At 36.9% G+C, this 14,572-nt stretch overlaps 1 protein-coding gene and 1 long non-coding RNA gene across 13 annotated transcripts in view; one reads left to right on the top strand and one right to left on the bottom strand.

The window, feature by feature from the left end:
* DNM3 (dynamin 3) overlaps positions 1-14,572 on the top strand; it is a 569,179-nt gene that overhangs the window by 357,886 nt on the left and 196,721 nt on the right. The gene's annotated exons all lie outside the window — the stretch shown is intronic.
* On the bottom strand, positions 1,028-7,644 carry LOC121015036 (uncharacterized). The gene is made up of 2 exons (XR_005783577.1): positions 6,551-7,644; positions 1,028-1,152 (listed from the first exon to the last, which is right to left on the bottom strand). It is a non-coding gene; the product is annotated as an uncharacterized LOC121015036 (long non-coding RNA).

The raw sequence follows: 14,572 nt of genomic DNA, 5'->3' as shown, positions 1-14,572 counted from the left end.
CTCCATTGTACTCTTGATGAATCCTTTCTTATGTTTAAAGCTGTTGAGTTTTTATATATATATCTTAAGAGCAGGGCAATTCTCTAAAAGACTACACTACTTTCTTTATGTACAATGTCAGTGCCACAATATTAAACAGAAATGAAATATGTGGCTGTGCTTTTCAAAAAATGTGAATATATTTCTCTATAGAGTTGTTTTGTAGCTATATTGCTATTAAAGTAGTGCCCAACTCCAGGCCTGGAGACTGCTGACACACAATTAATCTCACAAATTTATGAATGCCAAAGGATGGAGCAAAATGAAAACAACTGGGGGAATGTTTAAGGGAAATAATTGGACTGTAGCCAGATGTGCATGTGTAAAACATCACCCCTTAACTCCTCCCCCATATCCTGTCTGAAGACAGGATTTTTTTTTCCTCAAAAATAAATGGGTTATTTGAAAGAAGCAGTGGTCTCTGACTGAAACTGAATAGGCAAAGCCAGACTGAACATAATTGTGTATGTTCTTGGTGTCTTTGTTTTTTAATTAACTCATTGGGTGCTGCTGAATCAATCTGCCTTACAGCTGTTCTTGATGGCTCTCGCCACGTTACACACTCCACTTGAAGATAATATAGAAGGGTTTTCAAGAATGTCAATTTTCTTGAGTTTTGGGCTGTCATGAACTGTAAAGTTTTACTATTAAAAATGGACATTAAACTGTCCAGTGTGGAGGAAGTTAAGATGAGAAGTGAGGTCCGGTGAAGAGGGAGAAGAAAAGTGTGAGAGCATTTGTTTGTTTAATTAGTCTAAGATAGCTACAGGTGCTAAAAAGAAAAAAAAAAAAAAGAATTTCTCCTAGGATGCTTAGCTCACTAGGTAAAACCTAAAAATCAAGGTAAAATTGACCTTGCATGTATAAAGTTAATTTGGACCTGGCATCATTGGGATATGAGAAACTAGAGGTCTGGGTGCTGAATAAGAACCTTCCATGTTGGTGTCCAACCATCATAAATATTTTAAATGTACCAGAGAAGAAACGGTAAGGCACATTATTCACTTAAATGTCAAGAAGTACTTCCTTGAAAACAAGGTAACCAAGTCCAGCGATAACATCCAAATAATTTCAACAAAGGAGTTTTCTCCATAGACTTGCTTTTCTCTTGCTCTGCATAAAACGAAAAATAAAGATGAAATTAAATTTTAATGAACCAGCTTAGAAATACTCAAGACCTTTTGCCCCACACGCCCCTCCCTTTATGCTCCTTATGCAGTTACAGAGACTTTCCCTGGGATTAGAATTCTGAGCCTTATTAGGTAAAGTCTCAAGATTGGATTTCTGTTCTTATGCTGGGGGAGAAACAAAAGTAGAAACATTTTAAATGTCCAATCTTTTATCCCACTTAAGGAAGGATTAAGGACACCAATTCTTTTTTTTTTTTTTTTTTTTTGATTTAAAAAAATTTTTTTACACTTTTTTTTTTGAGAGAGAGAGACAGAGCACAAGTTGGGGGGACAGAGAGAGAGAGATAGACACACACACACACACACACACACACACACACACACACACACAATCCAAAGCAGGCTCCAGGCTCTGAGCTGTCAGCACCGAGCCCAATGCAGGGCTCAAACTCACAAACTGTGAAATCATGACTTGAACCAAAGTCGGATGCTTAACCCACTGAGCCACCCAGGTGCCCCAAGGACACCAATTCTTGATGTTTCTACAGTTGGTGATAAATTGCACTCTTCTAACTGTGAAGATAATTATTCAATTTAAAGCCTAATTTTAGTATCATAATTGTTAGACATAATTCCCACAAAAAAAAGGAATTAGTCTATTTTCCTAATTCCTTTTCCAAAGGGAACTGGGTGGAGAGAGGCATTTTCCTGTGCCAGATGCCAGGGTATTAATAAGAAGTGATGAATGCAGAGAAGGATAGCCAATGAGAAGATCACTTGTTTTATAAATATATATACACAGATAGCAGTGTCTCTGTGCGATGGCTGGTATTCCCCTCCTTATTTTTCTCCATATAATGCCCAATAGAATTGTATTTCAATTAGCCAGGTCTAATTTCAAGTGCAAATCATTTCTGGGAAAGTTATATATTGGTTTTTACCCACTTATGAATATATAATTTCAGGATGTTGAAAATCTATATTATCCAAAGTTTAAAAAAGTTAAATTAACATAAATTAAACCTTGATGATTTAAGCAAAAAGTTGGTAAACAAATACTCTAGAATTATTTGTGTGGTCATTTAAGGAAGATACAGTGATTCTGGATTTCAAGGCATAAATACAGTAAACATTATCGACTTTTTTAGTAAAGGGTGTGCTTGGTCCAACAGATGATAAAATCCTTAATTACTAGAATGTCAAAATTTATCAGTTGCTTAAAATTATTTGGTAATAGATTTGTTTTCTTGCTAGAAAATGAAAGCCATGTAGTAGGAATTTCTAGACTAGCACTTAAAACAACAGTGACCAAAACAAGGTCATTGTGAAGGTCATTACATTCCTGCAGTGCTCCCTCCTCCTCCCCACTACTCTCTTGCAAACCAGCTCTTTCTCTAATCTTAATCCATCTGGAAAAGACCACCTTTATCTACCTTTTTACTCAAGTCAGAAAGCTAGGAATAGTCTTCCATCCTCCCCTCATCATAGCCTTTCCAATCCATCTCCAATTCTTGCTAATTCCATCTCAAAATAGATCTCCAGGGGCACGTGGGTAGCTCAGCTAGTTAGGGGTCCGACTTTAGCTCAGGTCATGATCTCACAGTCAGTGAGTTCAAGCCCTGCATCGGGCTATGTGCTGACAGCTCAGAGCCTGGAGCCTGCTTCGGATTCTGTGTCTCCCTCTCTCTCCGCTCCTCCCCTGCTCATGCTCTGTCTCTCTCTGTCTCAAAAATAATAAAATAAAAACATTTTAAAAAATTCAAAATAAATCTCTAATCTGACTCCTCTTTAGTCCCATGGCCACTTGCCGGTTTAAGCCAGCATCATAGCCAATCCAGATGGCCATAATGCACTGCTACCTGGCACCTTCCTATCTCTTTGCCTTCATTCCCTTCTTTGCTCCTCCCCCTCCCCACGCTGAGGACTCCCCTCTTGCCACACTGTTCCTTTTTCTACTATTCCTTTGAGGAGAGCTCCTTCCAGTCAGGGCCTGTATCCTTTCAGCCTTAGGATTCAACAGAAATGTGACCTTTTTCAGAGACACTTTCTCTGACTTCCCTTTCTAGTCTAAATTACCTTCCCTTGTCATACTTGGTAATGGCACCTTCTTCTTTTTCCTTGGAGCATTTATTCTAATTTATAGTTACATATTTATTTCTATATCTGTTCCCTAATATAAGACTCAGGAGGCCAGGAGCCATATTGCTATTGTTCACTGCTGAATCTAGAAGATAAACATATTTCCTTGGCATACAGAAAGCTCTTGAATGGCACTCTACCAAATTTTGATAATGCGAAGTTAATTTTGCCACAGTCCCTAGCCTCAAGTTGCTTACAGTCACTTTATTAGAAAGATGAACAAAAATTCTATAGTGCTCTCTCTGTCTCTCTCTCTCTATATATATATATGTATATGATTTTTTTAAGTTTATTTATTTTGAGAGAGAAAGAGCATGCGTGGGGGAGTGGCAGAGAGATAGAAAGAACCCCAAGCAGGCTCCATACCGCCAGCACAGAGCCTAATGTGGGGCTTGAACTCAGGAATGGTGAGATCATGACCTGAGCCAAAACTAGGAGTCAAATACCTAACTGACTGAGCCACTTAGACGCTTCCAGAGAGATTTTTTTTTTTTTAATGACTTTTAAGATCAGGGAAAAGAATTTGTAGTTGAAGTGATCATACAGAAGCATTCTCCTAACTTAGAATTCTTTAGGTTGGCAGGGGCGTTAACACTTCAGGTCATTAATGGGTTGCTACTCCTATAGACAGGAGCTTCATTATATATTTAGAGTGGAATCTACAATTAAACCAGAAATTTTGGTAGTTTGTATTAAGAATTTCTTGATATTTATTCGTTTTTTATATGTACATTTATATATGTATCCACTGTGTATAAAATTTCTATCTAGAATGGTCTGTCCTGTGAGAGGGAAAACATCCTTTTTGGTGAATGTTTCTCTGGCTTCCAGAATCTCTGCAGAGTACCAAAGGGGAATGCAGAGATAAGGGGAGATATTGCAATCTCATATGGGTATAGAAATAGATAGAAGGAATAGATTAAAGGGTCATCTCTTCCAATATAGAGTATGTATAGAGGGAAGTGGGCAAAGCTATACAGGTCTTTGAAACCGTTTACATTATCTTCCCATTAAAGGATTTTAAGAATGTCTAAGCACCCAAATGCTTCTAACCACACAGATGAGGGAGTTAGATATACAGTCCAAATTTAGCATGAGATAACATGAATTATTTAAAAAAAATTTTTTTAATTTAATGTTTATTTACTTTTGAAGGAGAGAGAGAGAGACAGAGTGTGAGTGGGGGAGGGGCAGAGAGAGAGGGAGACACAGAATCCAAAGCAGGTTTCAGGCTCTGAGCCGCCAGCACAGAGCCTCACGCGGGGCTCGAACCCACAAACTGCGAGATCATGACCTGAGCCGAAGTCGGATGCTCAACTGACTGAGCCATCCAGGTGCCCCAACCTGAATTATTAATAAAGAAAATGGTCCCAAAACAAGTATGACAAATACCATTACATTTGTAACAGTTTATTTTTTTTTTTTTTTAAATTTTTTTTTTTTTCCTGTAACAGTTTAAATTGCAGAGCTTTTCTAAAACATACCTACCACATAAAATAAAACCCAATGGCAGGAGTGCAGCAGTTTTTGCCACAATTTGGAAGCTGGTCAATGAAAAATAGGAATTTATAATTAATTTTGTTTAGAAGTGGAGAAATTTTGAAATGTTTATTCTCCCTTCTAAAGATTACCCTCAACACAGTATTGAGCAGCATGTTCGGGAGAACATGGCAATACCCCAGAACACCCCCCCAGGCTAGGTGCTGAGGGCTTAAAATCCCTCTTTTAGAAATTCATTGTTCTCTTGGTTAAACCTTGCTCTCTTCATATGGTCCACTTTAAAAGACAAACCCTTCAGGGAGGTGTTAAGTCTGGACATAGGAAAGGAGGAGAAAGCATATTAGAATTCATTGAATCTGGGTCAGGGACTTGGTATGTGCATTCTCCTTACAGTCCTGTGCTTTCTCTGTTTCACAGATGCAGAAAGCAAGTCTCAGAGAAGTTTAGTAACTCTCCTTTATGTGAATGAATTGTAGAACTGAGATCTGACCTCCCAGTTGGTCTACCTGTAAACCCACGTTCTTTCCTTTACGTGATCTGCATCTTACAGTCATTAATTAATGTGATGCTTTTCTCGTAAAGGCTGCGGATCAGAAGCATAAAAGTGTGCTAAGAATCTGGAGGAGAAGTAGTGATAAAAGAGAGGACAAGAGAGCAGGAAAAGGAGGCTGGAGAGCCCTTCAGTCAGTACGTAGGGAGTAGCTTCTCTGGGCCTCGCTTATCCATAGATTTTGCTTCCTGCCTCAAGAGGTTTGGAGGGACTGGGAACCAAAGCCAAAGTGACATTGAAGGAAGCTCCTAATGCATCCTTCTTTATTTGCATCAGCAACGAAGTCCACAGGCTCCTTCGGTATGTGAACACCTGAAATTAAAAGACTACAAATATGCATTTAGACTGTTTACTTTAGGTTTCCTGTTTACATTTGTTCCAATTTTATTCTGTCACTGGGAAGTAAAATTGGCATGAAGGGGGAAAAGGCGAGCAGATGCAAGAGGGAAGTGAAACCCAGTTTTGAAAGTAGAACCATTTTTACATTAAGTTAAACTGTGGGTTTAAAACACTCAGCTCTCTATTGGAAACCATTGTGGGTGGAGAGCGTTTGCAACAGAGCTTCACCTAATTCATTCTATATGCTTGGCAAAGGAAAGGCTGAAATAAGAGCCAAATTCCAAAGGTCTCTGAGGGAAGCAAGGTCACACTGCATTCAGAATTATATAGCAACCTGGCCTGAACAGAGGATTTTTAATGTGTTTGTACACTTAGGAATCATTCTTCTAGAATATTGTAATTGTTTAGCCATTTTGTGAGGTTCTGTTAGAAATGTATTACAAACACTGCTTCACAGCTAGATAAAAAAGACTATCAAATAATTTAATCAAGTTAAGTCAGTTGATTTTCTAGCTACTTTTGAAACTGAAAATAAAATAATGTGGAAGGACTTAACTGATTAGTCCACTATCGTAATCAATTTGTAGAAATGTCTAAGAAACCATATTTTGCTTTTTTTCTTTTTTTGGCCTGAGGAATTTGGCCCATCCTCATATAAAAATTATGCTTTAATTCCAAGGCATCTTATTATGAACAGTTGTTGAATTTTACATTGTTTTATAATTAGTTCTGCTCTTTAATAAACCTCATTTGTGAGGTAAAAGGGCAAAATGTGAGAAGCAAGGAAACCAAAAGTTGTTCATCAGCAATTACAATAAAAATAGGAATAAGCAGAAATGTCATTTTAACTCACTTTCTGGGAAGACATTCCAGAGTTTGGGGGTTGACAGAACATCTTTTGGGTGCTTAGGGTCCAAAAGGGAGTAAGGACTTCAGACTTTTGAAGTTGTTTTTGCTTACAACCAAATTTACCTCAAAGTGCAGAGTGCATAAGAGTTCATTTAAATGTCGGTTACAAATTCCAAGAAATGTGGAGATATAAACCAGAAAGACAACATGACCTGAACAGGGGTTTGGGAATGTGGACTCTGATGTTGACCTTGTGTCATTTTTTTTGTTTGTTTTTGTTTTTAACTTTGTAGTGATGAAATACAGCTTCTATTCTGTTGACCCCCTTAAGGTAGTACCAAACACAGATAAAAATGGAGCATACTTACGTCTCTTTTCCTGGGGAATAATATGGAAGGACAATTCCTCCCTCTTCTGAAGATGATATGGGCTTAGAGCAAAGTTTCAGCCGTTTCTGAGAGCCCAGGTCCAGGCATCTGGGTCTTTTGATACAAATGTTGCTACTTCCCACCTCTCCAAGGGACTTCTTGCCCTCTAGTCATGGTCAAGCCAGCTGAAGGAATCAGAATCAGTTGTTGATAAAAGTTTTCAGGGAAGCTTTTGCCAACCTTGAAATGTACTCTGTCTATACCAGTGGTTCTTAAACTTTAGGAGTCATAAACCCATGTAAGAACATGGTAGAGTTATTGACTTCTTCTAGAAGTATTGCACCCATTCACAAAATGGCTTCCAAAAGTTCTCCAGTCCAGAGGCCCAGTCATGGACCATGGGTTATAAACCCTAGCTCTGCAGGGTTAGTTTCCCTAAGTTCTGAAAACAATGCAGTCCAAGTTGTCCTCTCTAAGCAAGGAGCTACTCCTTTTGGCCATTAAGTCACCGTATGGAGAGAGCAAATCTATTCTCTTCATATCCTACCCATCTTAGAGAAGAGCTCTGAGGTGACAGAAGACCTGTACATAGGGACCTAACTATTTTATGTCACTGTCTTTTCCAGTGTCCAGTTTTAAGTTTGAGCAGATCTTTTCTTCTTCCTTTCTTTACATCAGAATCCTACCTATTCTCATAACCTGCTCTACTCTCCTCTCCCACCTGCCTTCCCTCACCAGCAACCCGGAGTGACCACTCTCCTAGTGATTTCTAATACCACTTACACTTGGTACCAGCCATATAATGTTCATTATTCTCTTTTTGCTTATTTTTAAATCCTTTTTTACTATGAAATATTTCTAACAAAATAAGATTCAACAAAATCTTAGCCTCATGACATACCTGCATCAGATCCTTAAAAATAATAATTGTAGTTGTAATGAAAATCTTCTACACTGCCTTGGAACCCCTTTCTCTTCTTCTCTCCCAGCAGGAACCACTGTCACTTTCAGACATGGTACTTTACTATTAAAAAAAATTTTCCCCCTCAGTGTAGATCTGATTCCTCCAATGAGACCATAATTCCTTGAGAACAGATAATAAATAGCCGTATTCTTCTTTTGGTTTGTCCCACAGTGTTTGACTCAGTGCTCCAGGAGTCCTTAAAAACTGACTCTAGAGGGGCGCCTGGGTGGCTCAGTCAGTTAAGCATCCAACTTTGGCTCAGGTCATGATCTTGCAGTTTGTGAGTTTGAGCCCTACGTTGGGCTCTATGCTGACAGCTCAGAGCCTGGAGCCTGCTTTGGATTCTGTGTGTCCCTGTCACTCTGCCCCTTGTTTTCTCTCTCTCTCTCTCTCTCTCTCTCTCTCTCTCTCTCTCTCTCTCTCTCAAAAATAAATAAACATTAAAAAAATTTTTTTTAAAAAGTGACTCTAGATGCATGCATGTGGGGTTACTTGGATTTTGGTACTTTTTGACTTTAAGGTTCTCCTCCATCTTCTTGTCCCTCAAAGATCCTTTGTATCTTTTATCCAAAATGCAGAAGACCATTTACTCTCATTTTCTATTTTTTTCTCTTCTTTCCGTGGAAGAAAACTCAGATTATATTAAATTTTATGTTCCTTTAAATATTCTGTTGCTCTTCATTTCTCCCATTTCCTTATAACAGAAACAATTCTTAGTCCTTGTGTCTCAGTTCATTTATTTGTAGGTTTGGGGAAATACTCTTGCTTTAGATAACCTTGAACTTTATTCAGGTAGTATAAAATATATGTGTAATATGTGAGTAAAAGGCAAATTCATTTTCCCCCCAAATGTTGTCATTTGATGTATTTATACACTTGAAAGATTCATCACTTTGTCCACCTTAGCAGTCCTGATATCACCCTCTGTTTCACAGTAAGGAAACCAGGGCTAGGAAGACCAAACAGCATTTCAGTCGTAGAACTAGGGCAAAGGGCTCTAGATTTCCATTCTTTTCACCTCACCATTATGCATTATTATAGTATGATTTTGAGAATAGCAGCTATTAATCTTATTGGATGATTGGACATTGTTTGGGCCACTTTACACTTCCACTAATTCTTATAATCAACTTAAGTTAGGTGGTTTATTGTCCTGTATTACGGTTACCCAAACTGAGGCTCAGAAAGGTAAAAGGAATTCTTTTAAAGTCAAGCTAGTAATTACTCCTGGTAATAATGACAATAATAGCTCACACTTTTTTAGCACTTATGAGGTACCAAGCTCTGGTCTAAGCACTTTATGTAAATTAACTCATGATTGCATTTTGGGGCACAAACTCTGTATCTTCACTCCATAGATAAAGAAAGTGAGACTGAAAGAGGTTAAGTAACTTGGTTAAAATCACTCAGCTAGGAAATATCGGAGGGAACTTAAAAGCCCAGTAGCCCGGTGCCAGAATCCATGTGTTCCCTCCCACCAGCAGAAACAGGATTCACATCTCCTAAGTGGGTGTGCTTTTCATTATGCTTCCAAACTCTTCTGCAGTATAATTCTTCTAATTTGTTATAAATGTAGAAATATTTACTCCAATTTAGAGTCCAATTTCTTATTCTTTTGACCTGGAATGTCCTTTACCAAATGAATAGCAAAATCCAGTTCTCCCTTCAAAATCCTGCTCAGCAGTCTGTTCTCTTTCTTCCCTCTCCCAAAGAGTTAAACACTCTCTCTGGTAGAGATTCTGCCTCTGAACCATGTTTTGACATTAAAAAAAAAATAGACTTTTAAAAATAGTTTTATATCTATAGAAAAAGTGGAGCAGATTATACAGAGTTCCCATATACCCACTTTCCCTGCTCATAGTTTCCCATATTTTTAACATCTTGCATTAGTGTGGTACATTTGTTACAGCTGATGAGCCAATATTGATTTATTATTATCAGCTATATATTTAAAAAAAATTTTTTAATGTTTACTTATTTTGGGGACAATGAGAGAGACAGAGTGCAAGCGGCAGAGGGGCAGACAGAGGGAGACACAGAATCCAAAGCAGGCTCCAGGCTCCGAGCTGTCAGCACAGAGCCCGACGCGGGGCTCAAACTCACGAACCGTGAAATCAAGACCTGAGCCGAAGTCGGACGCTCAACTGACTGAGCCACTTAGGCGCCCCATTATCAGCTATATTATTAACAACTATTATTATTAACTACAGTCCATAGTTTACATTATGGTTCATTCTTGGTGTTATGCCATTCTGTGGTTTTGACAAATGCATAATGTTTTGTATTCACCATTAAAATATCATATAAAATAGTTTCATGGCCCTAAAAATCCCTGTGCTTCACCAGTTTACCCTTCCTCCACCTCCTTCCTCTAAACCCTCGACAACCACTAATCTTTTTGCTCCTTTAACAGTTTTGTATTTCCAGAATGTCATATGTTTGGAATCATACAGTATGTAGCCTTTTCAGACAGGCTTCTTTCACTTAATAATATGCATTTAAATTTTCACGTGTCTTTTTGCGGCTTAATTAAAAGTTTCTTTTTATCGTTGAATAGTATTTTGTTGTATGGATGCACCACAGTAGGTTTTCCAGTTCACTTATAGGAGAACATCTCGGATGTTTCCTGTTTTGGCAATTATGAAAAAAGCTTCTATGAACACTGTGTGCAGGTTTTAGTGTGAACATAAGTTTTCAACTCATTAGGGTAAATGCAAAGAAGCATGATTGCTGGATCATATAGTAAGAGTATGTTTAGTTTTGTAAGAAATCACCAAGGTAGCTGTTCCATTTTACATTCCCACCAGCAATGAGAGTTCCTGTTGTTCTTCATCCTCACAACTATTTGTTTTTGTCGGTTTTTGTTTTGTTTTGCTTTGTTTGGATGTTTGCTATTCTATTAGTGTGTAGTGGTATTTCACTGTTATTTTAGTCTGTGATTCTCTAACGGCATATGATGTGGAGCTCTTTTCAGATGCTGATTTGCCAAGTGTATTATCTTCTTCGGTGAGGTGTCTGTTCATGTCTTTTACCCATTTTTAAATTGGGTTGTTTTCTTCTTGGTAAGTTTTAAGAGGTATTTGTATATTTTGGATACTAATCCTTTATCAGATTTGTGACTTGCAAATATTGTCTTCCGGCCTGTGCCTCATCAATTCTCTTAACAATGTCTTTTCACATAGCAGAGGTCTTTAACTTAATTTAAAAAACTCATCAGCCAACCCAAGGTCACTAGATTTTCTCCTATCTTATTTTCTAAATGTTTTACAGTTTTATGTTTTTCTTTCAAATTTATGACTCATTTGGAGTCAAGTTTTGTGAAATGTGTAAGATCAGTGTATAGATGCATTTTTTCTCATCCTGTGCATGTCCACTCATTTTGGCATTTCAGCACCATTTGTTGAAAAGATTATTCTTTCTCCATTGGATTGCCCTTGCTCCCAGTTAGCTATATTCTGGGTTTTCTATATGTTCCTCTGATCTGTTTATCTGCCTATTCTTTCACAAATACCACACTTACTTGATTACAGTAGCTTTATAGTATCTTGTAGTTGAATAGTGTCAGACCTGTAACTTTGCTCTTCTTCAGTATTGTGTTGGCTATTCTGGGTCTTTTGCTTTTCCATATAAATTTAAGAATCAGTTTTTCAGTGTCCACAAAATAACTTAATGGTATTTTGATTGAGATTGCATTGAATATATAAATCAAATTGAGAATGGACATCTTAATGAGTCTGAGTTTTTCTGTGTGTGAACATGGAATATCTTCCCATTTATTTAGATGATCTTTGATTTATTTTATCAGTTTTCTAGTTTTTCTCATAAAGATCTTGCACCTATCTTGTTAGATATATAACTTAGTATTTCTATTTTTGGTGTTAATGTAAATGGTTTTGTCTTTTTAATTTCAAACTCCAATTATTCATTGCTGGTGTATAAGAACACAACTAACTGTTGTATACTAACCTCCTATCTTGCAACTTTGCTCTAGTCACTTATTAATTCCAGAAGTTTTTTTGGGTTACTTCTATGGCAGTTAATGTTATCTGCAAAGATAGTTTTATTTCTTCTTCTACAATCTGTATGCCTTTTCTTCTCTTATTGCATTATCTAGGACTTCTATCATTATAATGAATAAGGAGTAATAAGAGGGGACGCTTTGCCTGGTTCTGATCTTAGGAGAAGGCATCTAGTTTCTCATTACTAAATATGATGTTAGCTCTAGGTTTTTTTAAAGTTTTTTGTAGGTGCATGTTACCAAGTTGAAGAAATTTTCCCTCTATGCCTAGTTGGCTGAGAGTTTTTATCATGAATGGGTGTTAGATTTTTGTCAAATATTTTTCTGCATCTATTTATATAATAACATGATTTTTTGTTGTTGTTCTTTAACCTGTTGATGTGAAGGATCACATTACTTGATTTTGAGAAGTAAACCAACCTTGTATACCTAGAATAAATCCCACTTGGTCATGGTGCACACTTTTTTAAATCCATTCTTAGATTTGATTTGCTAACATTTTGTTGAGGATTTTGTATCTATGTTAGTGAGTGATATTGATGTTTTGTTTTCCTTTCTTGTAATGGCTTTATCTGGTTTTTATTTTAGAATAATGCTGTCCTGATAGAATGAGTTAGGAAGTGTTCCCTCTGCCTCTATTTTCTGCAAGAGATTATAGAACTAATATCATTACTAACTTAAACCTTTGGTGGAATTCACCAATAAAACCATCAAGGTCTAGTATTTTAATTTTTTGGAAGATTATTCATTATTGACTCATTTGATTTAACAGAAATAGGCCTATCAGATTATCTCTTTCTCTTTGTGTGAGTTTTTCTAGATTGTGTCTTTCAAAACATTGGTTCATCATTCTTTTACATGTTCTGTTTCCAAACCATACGTCTACTTTTACGTGGCATATTTCATAATTTATTTGTGTGTGTTTTCTTCTACTAAATGGTGGAGTTTTTGAGAGGATAGACCATGTTTTAAAATTTTGCATTATTAAGACTTGGCACAGTGACTGGGATATTTCATGGAAGTTGAATGATAGGACCTGAAGTTGTTCAAAATATCAGATGGATATATTTATGGCAACATCAAAGCTATAGGAAGAACATGAGATTTTTTATAAATGTTATAAACTTTTTTACTTTACAAAGGACTAATCCACCTAGTCCTTTTAACTGGTTTGGTTCTTTGGTGAATTTTAATGTTGAACTATAAGCACTTTACTGTTTGAGAGAAGGCTGACCAGTAGTGAGTCAGAGAAATCTGAAGTTAAAGGATTTTAACCTAAAATGATGACATTTGTTATTGGAGAAAGTATTAATAGAATTATAAGAATGTGATTTATCCCTTTTCCTATTTCTAGAAATTATCTGGTGCATAAGACAGAACACACCTGACTAAAGACAATAACCATATAACCTGAGCCCCACTCGGGAGAACTGATCATTAAAAATTACAAAACAGGAAGTTAGACTTGTAATTTAAACTTCTGCTTAGTCTTCGGCTATGATTAAATATTATGTTCAGGACAAAGAATGAGCTGGAGGGTCTCTTTAATCTCTGCTCTGATTTGCTAACTGCTATTGTGTAACTGAGGTACCTCGTGTTCCCCAAAGGGTGAGCCACAGGCCACTTTCTTCAGACCCCATGTTTAGATTGCTTGCAAGCCCTCAAGTGCTACATCCGCTGAGATTCCGTGTTGCATTTCATTGATGTGTTCAGGCTCTTTTGGTCAGTGAAACCGAAGCATAAACATTGTGCTGACAAGTCCGGGTCATGGAGCGGTTTTGGTCGCTGAACTGCCCAAGCAGGTTATTAGGGAACAACAGTGTAGCAGCAGCAGCAGCAAGTTGTTTATATGATATCTGATCTCAGACGTTTTGCATGTATTTAACACTATATGAATCTGTTTTTGAGATTTTTGATGATTATGGTAAACAATCAGATTTCCTGGTGAAGTTGACTCTTGTGTTATTTCTAATAGAATTTACCACATTATTTATCTGTATTTCTTCTCTATAGTCTGAGAAGTTTGCTTTTGTATAACAGCAGGTTATTTTTAATAATCCGTGCATGTTAAAAAATGTTTACTTACAGTGATTTATTAAATAATAGGGATCTCTATGGGTTTGGTATCAGAATAAAATGTGTTCAGTTCCTCAGTTGCAAGACTGTGTGATTTAATGGATAAATTATGATATAAGTTTGATTACTAACTTGGTTATTTATGTGGTGTGTGATATTTGCAAGGCTGCTTGACCAATTTGATTCTTGATTTCCATCACTATAAACTGGATAAAATATTCTGCCACATTTTTAATGGTCACAGAGACCTTTGATATTTTTCAACAAAATGCCTGTGCCAAGGGTTTTGTTGCCATCAAACATGCATTTAGTAATAATAAATAAGTTTGACATGAGGCTTTTAAAAATAAATTAATTGAATTGGGGCTTGTGCGCCAAATTTTGAATGCTTATAAATTTAACATCTCTCCACTCAGATGTTATGGGCATTTGTGTCCTTTCTCCTTAGATCTCTATAAAAAATGAGCGTAGCACTTTCTTACAGTTGTATCATAAAGTATTTATATCCTTTTGCATGCTGAGGTTTTATTGTCATGAAAAAGATTTTCTTAGCAGTATGTAACATCTCCCAGTGCTATGGCACATGTTGACAGGGACCAT

This window comes from Herpailurus yagouaroundi, unplaced genomic scaffold, assembly GCF_014898765.1.
Source record: "Herpailurus yagouaroundi ecotype Mexico unplaced genomic scaffold, PumYag 205, whole genome shotgun sequence".
Classification (NCBI taxonomy): Eukaryota; Metazoa; Chordata; class Mammalia; order Carnivora; family Felidae; genus Herpailurus; species Herpailurus yagouaroundi.
Note: the sequence above shows the minus strand (reverse complement) of the source record. Positions and strands in the feature narration are given on the sequence as shown.